Source organism: Crocuta crocuta, unplaced genomic scaffold, assembly GCF_008692635.1.
Source record: "Crocuta crocuta isolate KB4526 unplaced genomic scaffold, BGI_CrCroc_1.0 scaffold235, whole genome shotgun sequence".
NCBI lineage: Eukaryota > Metazoa > Chordata > Mammalia > Carnivora > Hyaenidae > Crocuta > Crocuta crocuta.
Window position 1 is genome coordinate 1,847,698 of NW_027531285.1, and position 20,636 is coordinate 1,868,333.

A 20,636-nucleotide genomic window follows, 5' to 3' on the forward strand; every position below is an offset into this window, starting at 1 on the left:
GTGAGGTTCACGTCGTGAGATCAAGAGTCACATGCTGTACCAACTGAGCCAGGCACCTCTACTATTACCATTAAAAAAAAAATGTATTTGTACAGCTGTCTTACAATAAGAACTTTTTTCATAAAAATACTATTAGCCTGTCTTCTAACAGATACTGAGCTTTTTTTCTCTCAGATCGTGCTTTGTCTTGTTTGCCATGTAGATNTGTATTTGTACAGCTGTCTTACAATAAGAACTCTTTTCATAAAAATACTATTAGCCTCTCTTCTAACAGATACTGAGCTTTTTTTCTCTCAGATCGTGCTTTGTCTTGTTTGCCATNAGAAACATAAAAGATATACTTCTTTAAAAAAACATATCCCTGAACTTCTTACTTCGTATTGATTCTTTGAAGAAGTAATTGATTCTGAATGTAATCATAAAATGTTGGCAGAAAGCTCATGTGATATTTTCTTGGCTTTTAATGATAATAATCAAGATAACAATAGAACCTATTGAATACTCACCATGTGCAAGACACTAACTCTTAAGTGTCTGGAATGTATTAATTAACTAAATCCCCATAACAATCTCATGAGGGAGCTGCTATTATTATTCCCATTTTAGTGAGGAAACTTAGACATGGAGAGGTTAAGTAAGTTATGGGAAGTGACACAGTAACTGGAGTAGATAGCAGTTCAATGTAGGTAATTGGTAACTGGTCCCAGTAAACACGACTGTAGAAGTCTGGAAAAGAATAAAAAAGAGACACGTATAACTGAGTTACTGACTAGTGTGACACAGAAAAGTTCTAAAAGAGTCTTCTTGGCTTGTCAGTTATTGTTATTTTTTAATCATTGAAACTTCATTTTAATGAGTAGAGACACTCCCTAGAGAAGTGACCCCTTTACTATGGAATGTAAAAGAATTATGGATGAAAATACTATTAAAAATTAGGTTTCCAGGAGCCTGGGTGGCTCAGTTGGTTAAGCATCCAGTTTCGGCTCAGGCCATGATCTCACAGTCCGTGAGTTTGAGCCCTGCATCGAGCTGTGTGCTGACAGCTCAGAGCCTGGAGCCTGCTTCAAATTCTGTGTCTCCCTCTCACTCTCCCCCTCCCCTGCTCGTGCTCGGTCTCTGCCTCACTCTCAAAAATAAACATTAAAAGTTTTTTTAAAAAAATTGAGTTTCCCACAGGGCATTTCAGAAAGACCCTCGAGCTCTGCAGAACTAACAAAACGAGAAAACTGCCAGTTCTGTAAATTATGGAAAACTGACCCTGGAAGAAAATGCAGACAATATCTTAAGCCCATTTCTCATTTTCCAGATTGGGAACTGACTATATAAAAGAAGAGAAATAATTGGCTCACAGCCACAGAGGACTCATTGGTAGATGGAACCTAGGTCCAAACTTAGATAATCTGCCTCAAAAATTAGACTCTTCTCTCTCCCCTCCCCCTTCTCCCCTCCAAAGAGAAAAAAAAAAAAATCAGAAACATGCCTGAGATGTAAAGTGAGATCCACCCTGAAGAAGGCACAGAAGACTTCAAGTTCACCTGATTCTCCTTTTCAGAGACGAGGTTACCTACCCTGAGCAGAAGACATTCAGCACTCAGAGCTTTAAGGCCCTTACACATTCATCACTCCCTCACTCTCTTCCAAATCACTTTCCAGACCTACACTGAACTCTACTCCCTGACAGGTTACATATATCATTTCTGTCTCTGAGCTCAGGGTCTATTTTTCTCCCATTTATGGTTCTGCTTTACCCTTTGGCAAAGCACTAATCATGTTACTCACACTTTGCCACACCCAACCCGTGCTGTAAGCAAAAAAGCAAAAAAAAACAAAAAAACAAAAACAAAAATAAAACATCATAAGTAATAACAAAAATGAAAAATAAATGATAAACTTCCAAGGCTGCACTCCTTCAAGATTCCGAGTTAGTCTGCCTCAGTGGAATTACCTGCACTCTCAGTGGGTTTGTTGTAAGCGAGACTGGGCAGGCTTCGTTTCCAGGGCTCTGCTGTCAGAGAGAACTGATGCCATGTTGAGAAACACAGGGAAATTGCCTACAATCCATCTCAAAATGAAAAAAGGGACCTACCTTACTAAAAAACGTGAGAAGAAACTCATTTGTAAATACAGCTAGCATTAGACAAACAACATTCATTAAAGTGGTAATGCATTTGAGAGCAAGTTAGGCAAGATTTTAAGCCCCTGAATATCTTTTCTTAGTGTTTATTTGCTCTTGAGAGAGAGAGAGAAAGAGAGCACACAAGAGAGGGGGAAAGAGAGAGGGAGACAGAGGATCTGAAGCTGTGCTAACAGCAGAGAGCCTGATGTGGGGTTTGAACTCAATGAACCGTGAGATCATGACCTGAGCTGAAGTTGAACTTTAACCAACTGAGCCACCCAGGAGCCCCTGAATGTCTGCTAATACTTACAGAAACAGCAAAGTAGCAACAATGAGGCTGTAATATACTAATAATGGCACTACTCAGCTGAAATTTACCATAACTTCCATGTGCCTGTCACTGCGCTAAGTATCTTGGTCTATTATTTAATTCAGCAACTATTATTTTCACTATCTTGCAATTGAAGATTCTGACAAAGAGAAGTTATGTGACCTGCTCAGACTCACAAAGTAATGGACAAAGGGAAGATGCAAACCCAGTTGCCATCTGCCCGAGAACTTCCGGTCTGTACTAGGGCTTGTCAGAACTCGGTGTGCACACCAGTCACCTGTGGATCTTGTTACAATGCAGATTCTGATTCAGGAGGTCTGGTTAGAGCCTGAGCATCTGGTTTCTGCAAACCCGTCAAGCAATGCCAATGTATCCAGTCAGAGCCAACTACATAATTTGCAGGGTCCAGTGCAAAATGAAAGTGTGGGGCCCCTGGTTGGTAATTTCTGAACTGCAGAGTGTTTGATCAGGTCTTTCTTAGCACCGTCTCTGTGTCACTGCTCAGGTTGTAGGACCTTGGTGCCACCGCTCCACTCTGGGAGCAGCACAGCAGAAATCACTCTGACCGTGTAAGTCCATCTTGTTCATGGATCTAGCTAGTGCCCTTCATAAATGCTTCGCAGTGATGGGAGATCAGTAAATATCTTTTACAAGTGAATTCTGTTTTAATTTTAGCTATATGTTATAAATAAATGATTTCCATGCTTATATTCTGCATGAGATTTTCTCAAGGTCACACATGTACTGTCCTTGGCTGGTAGAATTTACTTGACCTAACTTATATTCTTCTGTTTTTTGAGATCTTCTTTAATTCATTTTCTTCATCTTACCATATTTGTTGTATCTGTTCTTACAATATAAAACTTTTTGGGGCCTGGGTGGCTCAGTTGGTTAAGTGTCCAACTTCAGCCCAGGCCATGATCTCACAGTTCATGAGTTCGAGCCCCTCATCAGGCTCTGTGCTGACAGCTTAGAGCCTGGAGCCTGCTACAGATTCTGTGTCTCCCTCTCTCTTTTCCTCTTCCCTACTCACACTCTATCTCTGTCTCAGAAATAAATAAACATTAAAATTTTTTTGACATTTTGGTTCCCCATACAAGATACATGAAAGAAAGCCTTTCAAAAAATTATAATGCCTTACACTAGTAAAATATTGATATCATTATAGGTTTTATGGTCTCTCAAATATTTTCCTAATTTACCCAGAATCATTTGCTAAAGTCAGAAGTCTCTGCAGTTTTTACTTAGAATAATTTGCTTCAGAATACTTGAGAAATGCCGTATATAAAGTTTGACAGTCCTACTATAATAGCTCCTGAATTTGACGACTACCAGCCAACTTCCCTCTTTGGGCTACATTGTATAGGTTCCTGAGTCCAGAAGTCTTCCCTCAAGTTACAGCTCAACAATTTACAAGTTCTTGCAAGCTAATTAGGTTGTTAAGGCTCAGTGCCCTCATATGTAAAATGAGATCCATTAATGGAGTACCTCCCACATAGAATTGATATAATAAGCATTATTGTTTGTTAGGGTGAATTTTAAAGGTAATAAATTTAAAGCACTCTCTCTGTGCCTGGCACACAGTAAGGATTCAGTCTTAGTTGAGGCTGTTGTTAATAGTAGTATTAGCATTACTGTCCTTGTAGGTATTAATGTTGGTGTCATAATTAATCTTACAAGAACAGAGGAAAAAGTCTGTCTGCTCTCAAATTCTGTGCTAAAGTTATGGCAATACAATCACAAATGCCACCAGGCAATATGGATCTTCCTTGACTTGAAGCTGCTTTGCAGAATCTGGGAAACACATGGAGGTGGAATCTGGTGCATAACGGTCCACGTTCTTCCTCTTCCCTGTCTCTCCACGTAGCCCTGGTGCACCCTCTTTGATCTTCCTCAAGAATAGTTTGCTTAACTTACCAGTAGAATTATTTATAGGTTCTTAAATGTTTAAATCTGGAAGGGACTTCAGATGCCATTTCATTCAACTTCTTATTTCTGCAGAAGGTGGTAAACTCAGTGTGAGCTAGCTTACATAAAAGCGGGAGGGCCATGGTCAGATTTTTCCCTTCTTTCCTCTTTTTCTTTTCTTTTCTTTCTTTCTTTTTTTTAAACTCTTACATATTTTATAAGGTAAGGAGCAGACTGAGCATGTGTTGCACATGGCATTTCCTGACCTCAGTAAAACAGCATCTCCCTGATGCCTACCTTTGAAGAATGACAGCATAAATTACTGTAAGATCAGTGGAGGCAGAAGCCACAATGCCTTTCCTTGTGTGCCATTATATTTCCAGTCTTCCCCACAGTGCCTGGTAGCTAATAGGTGTTTCAAAAATCTTATTAAATAAATATAAGCACATTTCCTTTTTACTTAGAACCATCTTATGAAGGTCCACGTTAAGATACTTTGTAATATATTGTGGAAATTTTTCTAAGATGGACTATTATTCTTTTCCTATACTCCTTTATTAAACTGACTTCACTCTACCTAATTGAACTAGTCCTGGACTCTTACGGATTCTTTTTCACCTATTTGTTCTTATTTTCCAACTGCATCAGTTTTCAACAGCCTCTTTCCCTGCTATAATATTTTTATTTTATTTTATTTTTTTAATAGTTTATTGTCAAATTAGTTTCCACATAACACTCAGTGTTCATCCCCAAAGTGTCCTCCTCCATGCCCATCCCCCCCTCCCCCCACATCCATCAGTCCTCAGTCCCTGCTATAATATTTTTAAACATTTTTTAGAAAAGTAAAAAGAGAAAAGTAAAGGAAAACCAGATAGTGGGTAATGGTTAATGTGGGATTTTGTACAAATAGCTTGTCAGTGTCAGTATGAATTTATATGCTAATTTATTCCAGAAAAGAACAGTAACTGCTTAAACTCTCAATAAAAGTTTTATGCAGTTAAATTAAGTTGTAGTAGGCAGGTTAAACAATCTACTACAATTCCAAGTCAATGGGTTCTACCAGAACCTGACTGTAGAACTTTCATAAAGCACACACATTTGTAAAACCAATTTCACTGCTAAAACAAAGGGTTTTAATTATGTCACTATTTGCTGTACTAATTTAGGTGATAGCTGGCAGTAACCCCAAGGAAGCAAAGAGAGGATCACTGGAAAGGGTGGGTTCTAAATTCCACCCCCACCAAGACATGACTATTACAGATACGTGTAGTATCAACCCTGTGTAGATTCCTAAAGCTCTGAGTGCTAATTCAACCATTATTTTCAAGTTCCTTTTCTGTGAAATTAATCATCTTTGGTCCCTTGGCAAAAGCTTCTCTAACCATCGCACTCGCTATTCCTGAAGATATATCTGCATAATTATCGTTAATAGCATCAATAAATTAATTTAAGTACTTGAATTAAAACCTTAAATTCATAGAATTAATCAGAAGAGGCCATGGTGAGTTAGTATTATTGCATCAGTGATAGAATTTGGAGAGAACAATTGAAGGTAAAAGTTGTAGTGTGTGAATATCAGAGCTTTGTTGCTGTAAGCATGAGAGGGAAGATGTGTTTGATGCCACAAAGCAGAGAGCAGTGGGTGGTAATCACCTTGAGAGAAGCAAGGGAAAAGCTGATGATAAGTTATATTTCAGCATGAAGGGCTTGTACAAAATTTATTCTAGGAAGAATATAAGAGTGTTTGCTTTATTGGTAATGTCAAATAAATCCCAAGAATGATTTCCTTGAGCCCAGAATTCAGTCTCAGACATGAACATTCATTATTTTTGGGGCCAGATTATGTTCAGGCTTTGAAAATTTTAGAACCTAATCAGGGCCATTGACCTCTGAGCTGATTTTTACAGTGTGTCTTCACTTCCTAGGGGGGAAAATGGCAGCAACAAATATGAAGAGAGGAAGAATGTCCTTAGAGTTTAATGTGTCCAGAGGTGAGGTCATGTGCTCATCAGAGTCTCATGTGTGTTAGTATAATTTTTTCTAGAGAAATCCCTTTTAAAGTTCATAAAATAAATCCGTTTCTAATTTCCTTACTGTTCTATAGGAAAGATCAAAACACCAATGTGGTGTATGGACACTCCCAACATAAAGTCCTAGGTGTCATGAAAAGTCCATGTAGAAAATAATGGGGAAAAAAGGAAGCAGAAATACCTTTTCATTTGAAAAATAGATATCCATGTGTCAAGTAATATGATTTGAGGTTTACATCCAAATTGTTACCTGTGGAAAAACTTTAATTTCTGTGAGACTGATTTATTTCTGTGAGATCTGAAGTCTTATGAAAAATAAGAATTAGACACTGCAGCTTTCTGACATAATCAGGATAAAATTTTAAGTGGATATGTCTTTTTAAGAGAGAGTACACATCACAATGCTTAAAAATTTCAAGTTACTGGGGTACCTGGGTGGCTCAGTCGGTTGAGCTTCTAACTTGGCTCAGGTCATGATCTCACAGCTCATGAGTTTGGCCCCATGTTGAGCCTCTGTGCTGACAGCTCAGAGCCTGGACCCTGCTTCGGATTCTGTGTCTCCCTCTCTCTCTGCCCCTCCCCTGCTTGTGCTCGCTAGCATGCCCTCTCTCTCTCTCTCTCTCTCTCTCTCAAAAATAAATAAACATTAAAATGTTTTTTTTTAAAGGAGCACCTCGGTGGCTCAGTCAGTTGAGCATACAACTTCAGCACAGGTCATGACCTCATGGTTCGTAAGTTCAAGCCCCGTGTTGGGCTATGTGCGAACAGTTCAGAGCCTGAAGCCTGCTTCAGATTATGTGTCTTCCTCTCTCTCTGCCCTCCCCCACTCATGCTCTCTCTCTATCAAAAATAAATAAAATTGAAAAATATTTTTAAAAATTCAAGTTACTTATGGCTAACTAAAAGTCTATTATAATATGCACAGTTCTCAACAAATTATAATTATGGTGACAGCTCGAACAGAAATTTAAGTGTGGCTTTGAAGAACTTGCTCTTAGTTTTATTAATTCAGTTTCATTTCTCAACTATGACATGCTGTTAGATTTGTTCTTTTATTTATTGTTTAAATCTTCAATGGTAGCAAGTTGCTAATTAGGTAAAGAATTAATGCAGCAGATTATATTGTTCAAAAAGTATGAAACAGTATTATGAGCTAGTTCACCACATGAAATAATAATTATCACACATACTTAATTTTAAAAGACATTCCTTGCCATGTATGGGAGGTTTAGTGGTGAGGATAGATGTGTTTGTGAAATTAATAATCCCCTACATTAGTATTTTGCAAATGACTTAACTCGTGGGGTCTCTCTGTTGCCCAGTGCTAAGTCACCAATTCTAAGCAGAAGTCAATTATATTCTCTTAATATTGAGGTCATTACTGACCTTGATAGTTCTTTTAGAAAAGTGTGGGGAGACAATTCTCAACTTGAGTGCATTAAGGAGAGAGTGAGAACATGGAATCAAGAGGTGAGAACACGGAATCAAGGATTACAAACAGCTCTTTGAAGGATTTTTGTCATTCACTTAAGTTAGAGAACACATGAGGGCAGACAATAAGCTAGTGTTGAACATACTGACTTAGAGCCACATGTGGGAATTCCAGGCTTTGCCACCAGGCAGCTGTATCTGTGTGCCTACATTGTGTTAATTCTGTCTTGTTTTACCCTCTGCATGATTAGTCGGTAAAATTCTGACTGTCTAAGGAACACTGAAAATGGACTCTCATTCTCTACTGCTGTTGTATTATTAGTTTCTGGCCACACGATGGAGTCCTTTCTTCACATTTCCTCATTCTGATTTTTCTGTTAAAATTTATCCAAGTAAATATTAGATGTAATAAAAAACCTTTAAACTACTAGAATATTCCTCTAAAAATTTAGATTCTGTTTGACAAAGAAAATGAAATTCAGTGAGTATTCATGCCATCCAGAGTATTTCAGATGAAATTTGAGATTGCTATAAAATATTAACTCAGTATTATTGATTTTAATAATTCCTTAAAAAGACACTGAAAAAACATAAATATATAACTTCCTGAGAACATAGTACTCTTTAATAATGATTGATTTAATTCAAACTTTGCAAGTCTAACTCAAGTTTTGAATGTATTTAAAATAAGAAAATGATTATACACAAATATAATATCAAGTTATTGTATATATATTTCTGCCAAGTTTTTAAATTTTTTTAATGTTTATTTTTGAGAGCAAGAGAGAGACAGAGTGCGAGTCTGGAAGGAGCAGAGAGAGAGGGAGACACACAATCTGAAGCAGGCTCCAGGCTCTGAGCTGTCAGCACAGAGCCCAACACAGGGCTCAAACTCACAAACCGTGAGATTATGACCTGACCCAAGTCGAACGCTGAACTGACTGAGCCACCCAGGCTACGTCTGCCAAGTTTTAATATATATTTTCAGAGCTTATCAGCCTTTGACATTTCATCAGTAATATTTTAGAATAAAATAATACGCTAGCTGCTGGTATTGGTGAACACCTTACAGTTCAGTGTGTTCATATGCTTAATTTCATGGGATTCTCAAGGACCAACCAAATCCCTATTTCAAAAAACAATTAAACACCTGACAGATTCTGGACAAAGTAAAACTCAGTACCATTACCTCTTTTCATCTTCAGTATTTACATTGCTCTGTTTTTTTAACAATGTATCTCTATATTATATGCTAAGTATAATAATATGTCACAGTGCTTTTAAATTATCACAGCAACAGAAGGATGGTTCCTGTCATTTCTGGACTGGATTGAATGACCTAAAAAGGGCTGCTGAAACCTTAAAATTTAGCATTCCTCTTTCTGGTTAAAACTTCTCTTTTTTTTTCTTATTAGGTGGTACAATTCTTTGGGAATAATCCTTTTCCTAGACTGTGATACTTTTCCATTCCTCTGTTCAGAATTCGAGTCTCTGACACTCCTCTTGTAAATGACATCTTTACTAAGACACTGATTTGAGGAAACCTCAATGGTAATGCATTCATTCCTTTTTTCTTAATTTTTTTTTAATGTGTATTCATTCTTGAGAGACAGAGCATGAGTGGAGGAGGGGGAGAGAGAAGGAGACACAGAATCCGAAACAGGCTCCAGGCTCTGAGCTGTCAGCACAGAGCCCAATGCGAGGCTTGAAACACTAACCGTGAGATCATGACCTGGGCCGAAGTCGGACACCTAACCGACTGAGCCACCAAGGTGCCCCTAATGCATTCTTAATTAACCTGTCTCCTACCGTTCTTCCTCTTGCTCTCCGGTGGGAGGGGAAGCCTTGTTGAGTTCACCCACTGGCCAGATTGACAGCTTAGTGGACAATTTGTAGTTTTTCCTCATAGAGTCTCACTGATACAGGTAACATTTATTTCTTCCTGAAACTTTGTCTTCTCCTAGGTTTCTTGCTACATTTCAGGCCACTCTCAGTTCCTTTTCCCTGTCTCCTTCACTTCAGACTTTGTATTCTCATAAGTACCAGTTTTATTTCTCTAACTTAGACCTCTTCTCTAAGCTCATAATATTACAGCTGAAGTTGAATCATGACACCATCATCCATCTTCTCATTTGTTAAGTCAGAAACCCATTCCCCTTTCTCTTGAGCACCACACCCTTTCCAACCGGCTAGCATACCTTGTCAGTCCTGTTTCAAATTATACAGCCACTAAATTAATTTCTTTCTGTTTCCGTTGTCAGCAGCTGATCCACTTTGTCATTTCCAACTTAAGACTATGCTATTAACCTCCAAATTAGTTCGATGTCTTTCTCTCTTCCCCATCTTTCAGTCCATTCTTTGGATCCTCAAAATAATTGTATAAAAATATAAACATGATGTCACATAATGTGTAAAACCCTTCAATGGCTATTGGATACAGAATAAAATCCTCATTGCTAACCTGTTAGTATGGTATAAATGGTACCTACCTCTTCTTTATCTCAAGTCACTGTTCCCTCTTCTCATTATTTTATAGCACCAGCCTTGATGCATCTTCCTTGCTCACAGAATATTTCCTTCTAGCACAGGATGTACTCGGATGCATTCCCTGTGGCTCTTTCTCATCCTTCAAGTTTCAAATTAAGTAATACCTCTTTAGAACAGACTTCCTGAGTACCCACTGTGCTTTCCACTAGATAGAATTGTTCATTTTCTTCATAGCACTTCCAGTTTTTGTTGGCATTTGTTATAATATAAGTGCTTTTGATGGTAGACCAACAGCTTCTGCTCACTGCCACATTTAAGTCCTACATGGTATGTAATTATTAATATTAACTAAAAGAGTAAGTAAGTGTTCTTTCTTATATAAATATCAGCCCACATGACAGTTAAATTTGGAAGAAATCATTATGGAAAATGACAAGCAAGATTATGAAATTTTATTGACAAATACGTTGGAAGAGTCAGCTGCAGATGGTGAGGATCAGTTAGCTCGGTGCTGCCAGAGAAAACCCCAGGAGAAAAGCAAAGAGGGAGAAAGAGACACATAATAGAAAAGACATAGCATTTTACATGAGAACACACAATCTTAGATCGAAAGATGCATGAAGGACATTTGGCAAAAGTAGAGAGAAGAACAAAACTATTAATGGTGAAAGTTCCCATTTCAGTGGACGGGCCAGTAAGAGAAATATGGAAGATAATTTTCTGAGATCAGGGAATTGGCATATATAAAATGTAATTGCAATTATTGACATCTCAATTAGCCCAATATCTGATTGACTCGATGAAAAGCTGGGCATTTGATGATGTGTAGGACTTTGGCTCAGAATGATAATCTACTGGAGATGACCGCACAAAGAATCTAGCCTGTTACTAATATCCAGTTCTCTTAGTCTCTTCCCTAGTTTTTCTCGGTAGCATATATCACCTTATAATACTGCGTGACATGTATTTTATCATCGTCTGTCATGTTCTATTAGTGTGTGTGCTCTAAGAAGGCAGGGATTTTGCCTATTTCATTCAGCCCTATATCTCCTGTACCTAGATAGGAGATGCTAAGTAAACATTTGCTGAGTGGCTGGAAATAAAAATGAGCTCCAGTAATTTACCTCCATGTTGGAAAATATTCAAGAGGAAATACTTGTGAGAATGTTGGAAAAATACTTCAAAAATGTGCATATACTTAGGCTTGGAAACTTTCTGAGCATCCATCCTAGGGAAAAAAGCAAGCATGCAGGGATGTTCTTTGAAATCTTTTTATAATATAATAAACGAGAACTAACAATCCTCAATACTGGCAAATATCTTTTTTTTTTTTTTCCTGTTTAAGAAAAATCCATTTAATGGAAGAATTCACCTAAAATTATAGGCTCTCTTTGGTACTTAATAGTATTCTATTTACAAGTTTTATTAAATTCTATTTTGTTAAATGTACCCATCATCAGAAGTGTGACCTTAGAACTAATGTACGTTATCCCATTGCAATTTGAAGGGTCTATGGCCACCAGCAAGCTTGGACCTCTAACATCTATTAGTTAGTCATAAAATGTTTCCATGCTTTATCTTTTTTTTAACATTTATTCATTTTGTATTTATTTTTGAAAGACAGGGAGAGAGCACACGCAGGGATAGGGCAGGGAGAGAGTGAGACAGAATCCTAAGCAGGCTACAGGTTCCAAGCTGTCAGAACAAAGCCCTACGCGGGGCTCCTCCTCGTGAACCATGAGATCATGACCTGAGCCGAGGTAGGATGCTTAACCAACTGAGCCACCCAGGCACCCCTCCATGCTTTATTTTTTGAATACTTCAAATTTTCCACTTTAAGTTACTGAATTAATATTTATTCCATGCCAAGTCAAGGGACTGCTAAAGAGGAACACTGAACATTTTGGGGTTTACAAAACACTTTTCATAGATGATGTGACTGGGAAAATGACTCCATCAGATGTCTACATCCTAGTTTCCAGAGCCCGTGAATCAGTTACTGTGAATATTGGCAAAGAGACTTTGCTGATGTAATTTAAGTTAGAGGAGACCTTCCAATAAGGAGATTAGACTGGAATATCCTTGTGAGCCCCCTTTAATTACATGAGTTGTTAAAAGCAGAGAACTCTCTGGGGGAACCTGGGTGGCTCAGTTGGTTGAGCGTCTGACTTCGGTTCAAGTCATGATTTCATGGTTCATGAGTTCAAGCCCCACGTCTGGCTCTGTGCTGACAGCCTGGAGCCTGGACCCTGCTTCAGATCCTGTGTCTTCCTCTCTCTCTGCCCCTTTCCTGCTCACAGTGTGTCTCTCACTGTCTCTCTCTCTCTCTCTCTGAAATTTAAACACAAATTAAAAAAAAAAAGCAGAGAACTGTCTCTGGATGGAGGCAGAACTGATGTAACAGAAAGAGAGGTCAGAGTCATCTGAAATGAGAGAAGGACTCCAGGCACTATTGTTGGTCTGAATATAAAGGATGAAAATGAGGGATGCAGGAGGCTTTGAGCAGCTGAGAGAGGCTTCCAGCTGACAGCCAGCAAGGAATGGGACCTCAGCCTTACAAATACAAGCAACTAGATTCTGGTAACAATCTGGATGAGCCTGGTAGCAGATTTGACCCCTGAGCCTAGGCCAGCTGATACCCTGATTTCAGCCTTGTGAAACCTGGAGCAGAGGACCAAGCTGGGCTCACCAGGACTTCTGACCTCCAGAAGTGTGAGATACTAAGTCTGTATTGTTTTAAACTGCTAGCCTTTCGGCAATTTGTTATTGCAGCAGAAAAAAACAAATATGTAGGTTAAATTATTTTCTCACATATACTAAATTTAAAAAGAAAAATAAAGGATACTGCCACAGATAATGTAAGAGGGCAGATTTATGATTGCCCTTCTTTTTGACTCCTGGCCTTACTCTTTCTGTGTCAAGTAGTGAAGGGGCACTGGCCCAAAAAGCATACTTGGTAGAAGGAAATTGACTAGTTAACCTCAGTTAAAAGTCAGGAGCAGGCGTTGTTCAGAAAGATAATCTTTTAAGCTGTGACTCCTTGTTCTTGGTTTGTCCCTCATAGTTGCAAAATGACTGTCATAGTACCAAACACAGCAAGCATCCTCATGCAGCAGCATGCAAAGGAAGACAAAGTCAGTAGCACCTCTTGAGGAGAAATGTAGATCCAATTTCACAAAATAAACAGGTTAGAAACATTTCTTCAATCTACTTTGTCAGTATTTAAAGAAAAATAACACTATGTCAGAGAAGTATATTTGATATTTTTCTTATTCCATTCCCATGATCCTACCCCCTTCATTTGATCACCCTATTTATAACAGTAAAAGCTAAAAATCCAGCAATGCACTAAATAAAAGTGGAGGAGGTATAGAAATAAGTATCTGACACAAAGAGACATTAATAGCAGGTTTCTTAAACAAATTCTAGAACATCCATACAGTGTAAACCTAAAGCAAATAATAAAAATGTCACTGGATGTAAAAACGTTTTACTTATATTTCTAGGTGAAAACTAAGCTCAGATGATGGAACAGTATATATAGTATTCATATTAATAAACTGGACAGTGTTAAATGAGAGTGATAATTACCATATTCCTGTTACCTAGCTTAATAACTATTATACATAGACATGGCACACATTTATGGAGAGCAGAGCTACAAATATTATAAAAAAATAAATATTTTAATAAATCCATCTGCATTTCCGTAGAATTAAATGCTATAATACAGGAAGAAAAACCTGCACATGAGATTAGACTTTTTTTTTTTTTTAATCAAGGAGTTTGGGATAGATTAGAAGACTAAAACATATAAATGTTTATTATCAATAGCTCAAATGAAAGTTGATTTCATACTGTTTTAATTGATGTAGCTTTAAAATATATTTTGAAATAAGGAGCTCTCTTCTTCTTTCTCAAGACTGTTTTAGCTATTTGAGGTCCTTTGTGGTTCCAGAAGAATTTTAGAATTGTTTTCTGTATTTGTGTAAAAAATGTCATTGGGATTTTAATAAGAATTGCATTGCATTTGTATATTGCTTTGGGCAGTATTAACATTTTGACAATTTTAAGTCTTCCAGTGCATGAACATGGGATGTCTTTTCATTTATTTTTGTCTTTTTTTAATTTCTTTCATCAGTGTTTTGCAGTTTTCAGTGTGTACGTCTTTCACTGTTTCACAAGTTTATTCCTAAGTGTTTTGTTTTCTTGACACTTTGCAAATAGGATTGCTTTCTTCATTTCCTTTTTAGATACTTTCTTGTTAGGGTATAGAAACTCTACTGGCAGGAAGACAGGCATAGAAACCAATGGTACAGAATAGAGAATCTAGACATAAGCCCACACATATATGGTCAACTCATCTTTAACAAGGGTTCCAAGAAAACACAATTGGAAAAGAATAGTCCATCTCTTCAACAAACAATGTTAGGAAAATTGGATTTCCATATGCAAAAGAATGAATTTGGATCCTTATTTTATACCATATATAAGATGGAACTCAAAATATATCAAAAACTGAAACATAATACCTGAAACTATAAAACTCTTAAAAGAAAACATAAGGAGCTTCATGACATTGGTCTTGGTAATGATTTCGTGGCTAAGACACCAATAACACAGGCAAGAACAGCAAAAATAAACAAGTATGCATCAAATTTAAAAGCTTCTGTAAACCAAAGAAAATGATAATTGGAGTAAAAAGACAACATAGAGAATGAGGGAAAATATTTATAAATCATATATCTTACAAGGGTTAATATGGAACATATATAAGGAATTCCTTCAGATCAATAACAGCAACAACAAAAACAACAAAACAAATAACCAAAAAACCACCAGTAAACAAATAATCAAAAATAGGCAAAAAACCTGAATAAACAGTTCTCCATAGAAGACATACAAATGACCAACAGGTATATGAAAAGGTACTCAACATCACTAATCAGGAAAATGGCACACTTAAGCCACAATGAGATATCACCTCACATCTGTTAGGATGGGTGTTATCAAACAAACAAAATGTAACAAGTGTAGGTGAATATGTGAAGAAATTGGAATCCTGACACATCACTGGTGGGAATGTAAAATGGTACAGCCACTGTGGGAAACATATGGAGGTTCCTGAAAGAATTAAAAACAGAACAACCATATGATTTGGCATCCCATTCCTGGGTGTTTATCCAAAAGAAGTTCAATCCAGATCTCAAAGAGATATTTAAATTCCCATGTTGATTGCAGCATTATTCATGATAGTCTGTATGTGGCAACAACTTAAACATCCATTGATGGATGAATCCATTAAGAAAATTTGGCACACACATGCAGTGGAACATTATTCGACTTCATAAAAAGACATCCTGCCAATAATGGCAACATGGATGAACCTGGAGAATATTATGTTACATGAAATAAATTGGTCACAGAGGTAAGATGCTGAAAAATTCAAAGATGAAGAATTTAAAATAGCTACACACATTGAAGTAGAGGGTAGAATGGCTGTTGCTAGGGGCTGGAGGAAGGGGAAAATGGGAGTTTCTATTCAGTGGGATAAAGTGAGATATAGCTCTTAAGATCTTTTCTATGTTATGCTTATAATTAATTAACCACACTATATTGTACCCTTAAAATTCTGTTGAAGATAAATTTCGTGTATTCTTATTACAATAAAAATAATTGCATAAACAACAGACTGATAAACTTGACACTAATCCCAAGAAAATTCTAGAAGACATAGAAGTTTTCAGGAACATTCTAGAAGAAACATGGTGATCATGAAAAGACAGCATGAGATCATAATCCCCACACACCATTTCCTTTTCTGATAGTGTCCCTAAGTTGATAAAATAGATCAATACCTTTATAACATCTCTGCATTTCAACAATACCCAAATGATTTTCTCTTTTGATTACTGAAAACACAATAGGATTCATATTTATATACATCTGTAACATAATATTTATATGATATGATAATATAAAGATACACAATCTACTCTTTTAATCTTTTTCTGAACTTTCAATTTAGTATATTCCAGTATAGTAGTGACCTTGATTTATTCTAGCCAAAAGTAATGTTAAATGCTATTATTTTGTAAAGTACTGCACAGAGACCATTTAGAAGATAGTTTGTGGAAAGCCTTATAAATATCTCCAAGCAAGCATTACTTTGAATAAGAATGAAGGAAAGCTTTTCCCAGAGGAACATACAATGTTTTCATCTCAGTGACATTGAATTCCCACAATACATAGTCCTGTAGCCTTGAATAAGGCTCAATATGATACTCAATATGATACTATTTTAGTGACATAGATATTTAAATTGAAATATATTCCATTTTGAATGGAAATGTGATACACATGGCATGAACACATTACAAAGTTGTGCTCCTAAAATAGTTCTATTTTAGGACAACCTTTGTAACACAACTTTATATACTCAATATATTTATTCATTGACCACAAAATTTTCTAGCACTTTCTGTGTGCAAGGCACTGAGGATACAACAATAAGCAAGACATCCGTAATGATAGGTAATATCAGATAATTAATACCAATAATAACAGATAAATGTTTGCACTAAATATTTTACTTCTCTAGTTGTCACCCTGCCAGCAGCCTCCGCCATGAGGAACATAACCGTGAACCTGTAAAAAGGGGAAAGTCTCTAAATACAATGAAAACAATTCTCGTAAAGACCGTGACTTCCTCTGTAAGAAGATCAGTACTCAGGTCAGAGTGTACTGACTTACATAGTAATATATGTAAAAATAAATTAAGGGATTAAATAATTAGTCTTCTGGTTTCTCCTGGCAACTGTCAATTCTTTCTAGTTCCAAGGACCATAAATTTTACCCAGGAGTGAGTGGGAACCACTTGGAACAGACTCAATGATAGTATTATAAAGTATCAGTAGTTAGGGATGATACTCAATGATAGTATTATAAAGTATCAGTAGTTAGGGAATAAATAAGAGTAAGAATGGCAAGCTGGGCCTTTCCATGGGAGAGCAACTATTTCCTTCCATGTCAATAGACTCTAAAGGGGTCATGTTGAATAGAAATAAAGTAAACATCACCAAGGATGAGCATGCCTTGAACAAAGGGTTCTTTGTATCTATAAAATTATTCAGCATCAGCTAAGGTGAGTGCAGTCACCATGACAAACAGCTATAGAAACAAGGAGGGACCCAAACAGTGACAATGAACCACAGGGTTTATACAAGGACTGAGGACTACCTTCGAGTTGAGAACACTCTCAAATGTGTTTATAAGCTCTCTTTACCAAAATATGAATCCTGTAACTAAGAAAAGATTTTTTGGGGGTAGAGATAAAAATTCACTGAATATGGTTTTATAAATAATTAAGACATACTCTATAATGTTTGGGAAATTCAGTCATCAAGACTGAGGCTAATCGAAACATCAGTTGGAGTAGTAATAATAGAAATCACTTATGCATTCAGCAAGAACAGTGGGAATAGCAATACTTAAGAATAATTGAAAGTGTCTTCTGTCCAACTTGAGATTATATTCTTTGTTGAGCCTGGAATTGGGATTTTGGCATAAAATGAGAAGAAGATGACCATGTGCCTAGTTTCCTGGAAGTGTTTGGCAGTACCTAGAAGGTATATGCTTTAGTTAATAATGGTCAAACAATATTCCAGTACAGGCTATGTACTATCTGTTACATATTTAGTAGATGGTTAGACATTGAGTTTATCAACTTGAGAAGTAGCTTTTGGAATCATCGCACGTAAATTATGGTTGAATACATAGAATTAGATACAGGTATCACCAGATAGAGTGAATGTAGAATGCGAAGACAGGGAATCTCCTAGAAATAAAGTTTCAACAATGTGAACAATTCACTAAAAAACTTGGAAGGAAAGGTCAAAGAGATAGGAGGAAAACCATAGTGGAGTATGTTACAGGTTGAGAAGAGAACTCCAAGGATTTGGGGGAGGTCAACATATTAAATCTGATAACCACTCCAATTTCCCTGAATTTGTTCTGTTACCTAAATGGTGGGGAAATGGTATGTTCCCTTAGCTTGGTTCCACTACACATATTGAATTGAAGCTTTTAAGCATATAAATTACATTTACAGTTTTATGTTGACCCTATAAAATCCAGATCTGTATATTAATTGTGCAACTAGAGAGAAGCTACTGTTTACCAGATAATGATGGTATAAGGGTATAGGAAATAGTCATGATTTCTGATTTCTACCATTTTGAAGTATACATCCTATTTACAGAGAGTGGTGTTTTTTGAACATTTGTAATGTGCAAATGTTTTATATATGTTTTCTCGTTTAATTCTTACAACAATTCTATGAGGAAGCATGTTATATTATTACCGATATTTACTGAAGACAAGATAAAACCTGAAAGAATATTTAATTGATATGCTATTCTGGGTGAAGATAAAATAAATCCAATTATGCTTTACATCCTTTCCAAATTTTTTATAGTGGCTGCCATGCCCTCTAAGTACTATTTTTACAGAAGAGCTATTCCTTTCTCGATAGAGTTTTCAGCCTTTTTGCTTTCCTGGATAATTTGATCAGGATATGCTATATGTGCACAATTATCTCTTTTTAGCCATTTCTGGGTATAGTGTGTCAAGCATAATAATCAGCTCTCTTATTGTGGAAACTCCAGTTCTACTGACATTATATTCAGCTTTTTAGCAGTTATATATATTGTTGAGAGATTTAAATAAAGGTCATAAAAGCCTGTGTGTCTTTTCATATAAATTGAAATTATGTCCCTTTGTCCTAAGATATGAATAATTTGGAGGTCATTGTTTTATTAGAACTAGGAGATATAATAAAATGGCACTGTAAATATGGGAGGGACCTTATTCAACCTAAGGCTCTTAGCATGATACCTGAAATATAGGTATTCAATACATTTTAGCTTCTTTTACTAATAGTTTTCTGTTCTAGAGATTAAGAAACTGAATAACAACTTCCTCACACTCAACAGTTAACTTTATGCCTTATGACCCCATCTGTGGATTTAGCATCTTTGGCTTTCTCACTCTGAACATAATTAAAACCACTTTTTGGCTTCTTCCTGATTTGAGACTTTCAGATACCTTTTTTTTTTTTTTTCAATTCTTTCATTCCATCCCATTCTCCCCAGTTTATTTGACCTCTTTTTATAATACAAGGTGTGCTCTTCCAACAGGAGTCCATTTGAGTGTCCTGTAGAATCACACACTTTCTTAAGAACCTCTATTTCTTCTTTCATACTGATTAGGATTATCTGATCATATTACTAAATTTTAATCTTGCACACATTGCAAAAAAAAATCTTTCTTTTTAACAGTACTGTCTGATATTTGCTCTGAAATTTCTGTAAGGTGCTCTCCTAAAATTTAGAATTATGACCATTATCAGTGACTCCTTTCAAGATCATATAAATTCAAAGTAGAAACACGTTTCTCCTGTAGTTTGTTAAGTGCAAGCGAGTTGCTTTAGTACCGTGGAAGAACCCTTCCTGTGAGAAAAGCATTGTAAGTAGGACAAGTTAAAAAATACACACATTTGGGTGCCTGGGTGACTCAGTTGGTTAAGTGTCCAACTGCAGCTCAGGTCATGATCTCACAATTAATGGGTTCGAGCCCCACGTTGGGCTCTGTGCTGATAGCCAGCTCAGAGCCTGGAGCCTGCTTCAGATTCTCTCTCTGGCCCTCCCCTGTTCGTGCGCTCTCTCTCTCTCTTTCGCTCGCTCTCTCTCTCTCTCTCTCTCTTTCTCTTTCTCTCTCTCTCAGAAATAAATTTAAAAACAACATTAAAAAACTTTTTAAATGCGCACATTTCGGAGCGACTGGGCAGCTCAGTCAGTTGAGCATACGACTCGATTTTGGCTCAGATCATGACCCCAGGGTCATGGGATCGAGCCCCACATGGGGCTCTGTGCTGAGCATGGAGCCCGCTCAAGATTCTCTCTCTTCCTCTGCCCCTCTCCCACGCTCACGCGCTCTCTCACTTTCTCTAAAATTAAAAAAAGAATATACACAGATTTCTTCCGTAAGAATCAAGATATTCTTGACCAAGCTCTCCCCCTGTGGCACCTTGGTTTTGTCAGTTGGGTGCCCTGTGGTAGCACAACATCACCACGCGGTCTCTCCATCTGGCCAGATGCAAAACAGTGCCACCAAAATAGCTCCTCAGTTCCTCCTTTCATCGCCACTGAAATGTTTCTCTCCTTTTCCCACCCATCGATTCTTGGATCTTTTAGAAATATTTATCCTGTTGACAAACAGCACTATTCTACGCTTACTTTTTCAATTGGTTTCTTTTGCACAAAGAAAATCCTTC

General features: G+C 37.0%; 1 protein-coding gene across 3 annotated transcripts in view; it reads left to right on the top strand.

Moving 5' to 3' along the window:
• The window catches only part of RALYL (RALY RNA binding protein like), a 713,275-nt gene that overhangs the window by 424,131 nt on the left and 268,508 nt on the right, over nucleotides 1-20,636 (top strand). The gene's annotated exons all lie outside the window — the stretch shown is intronic.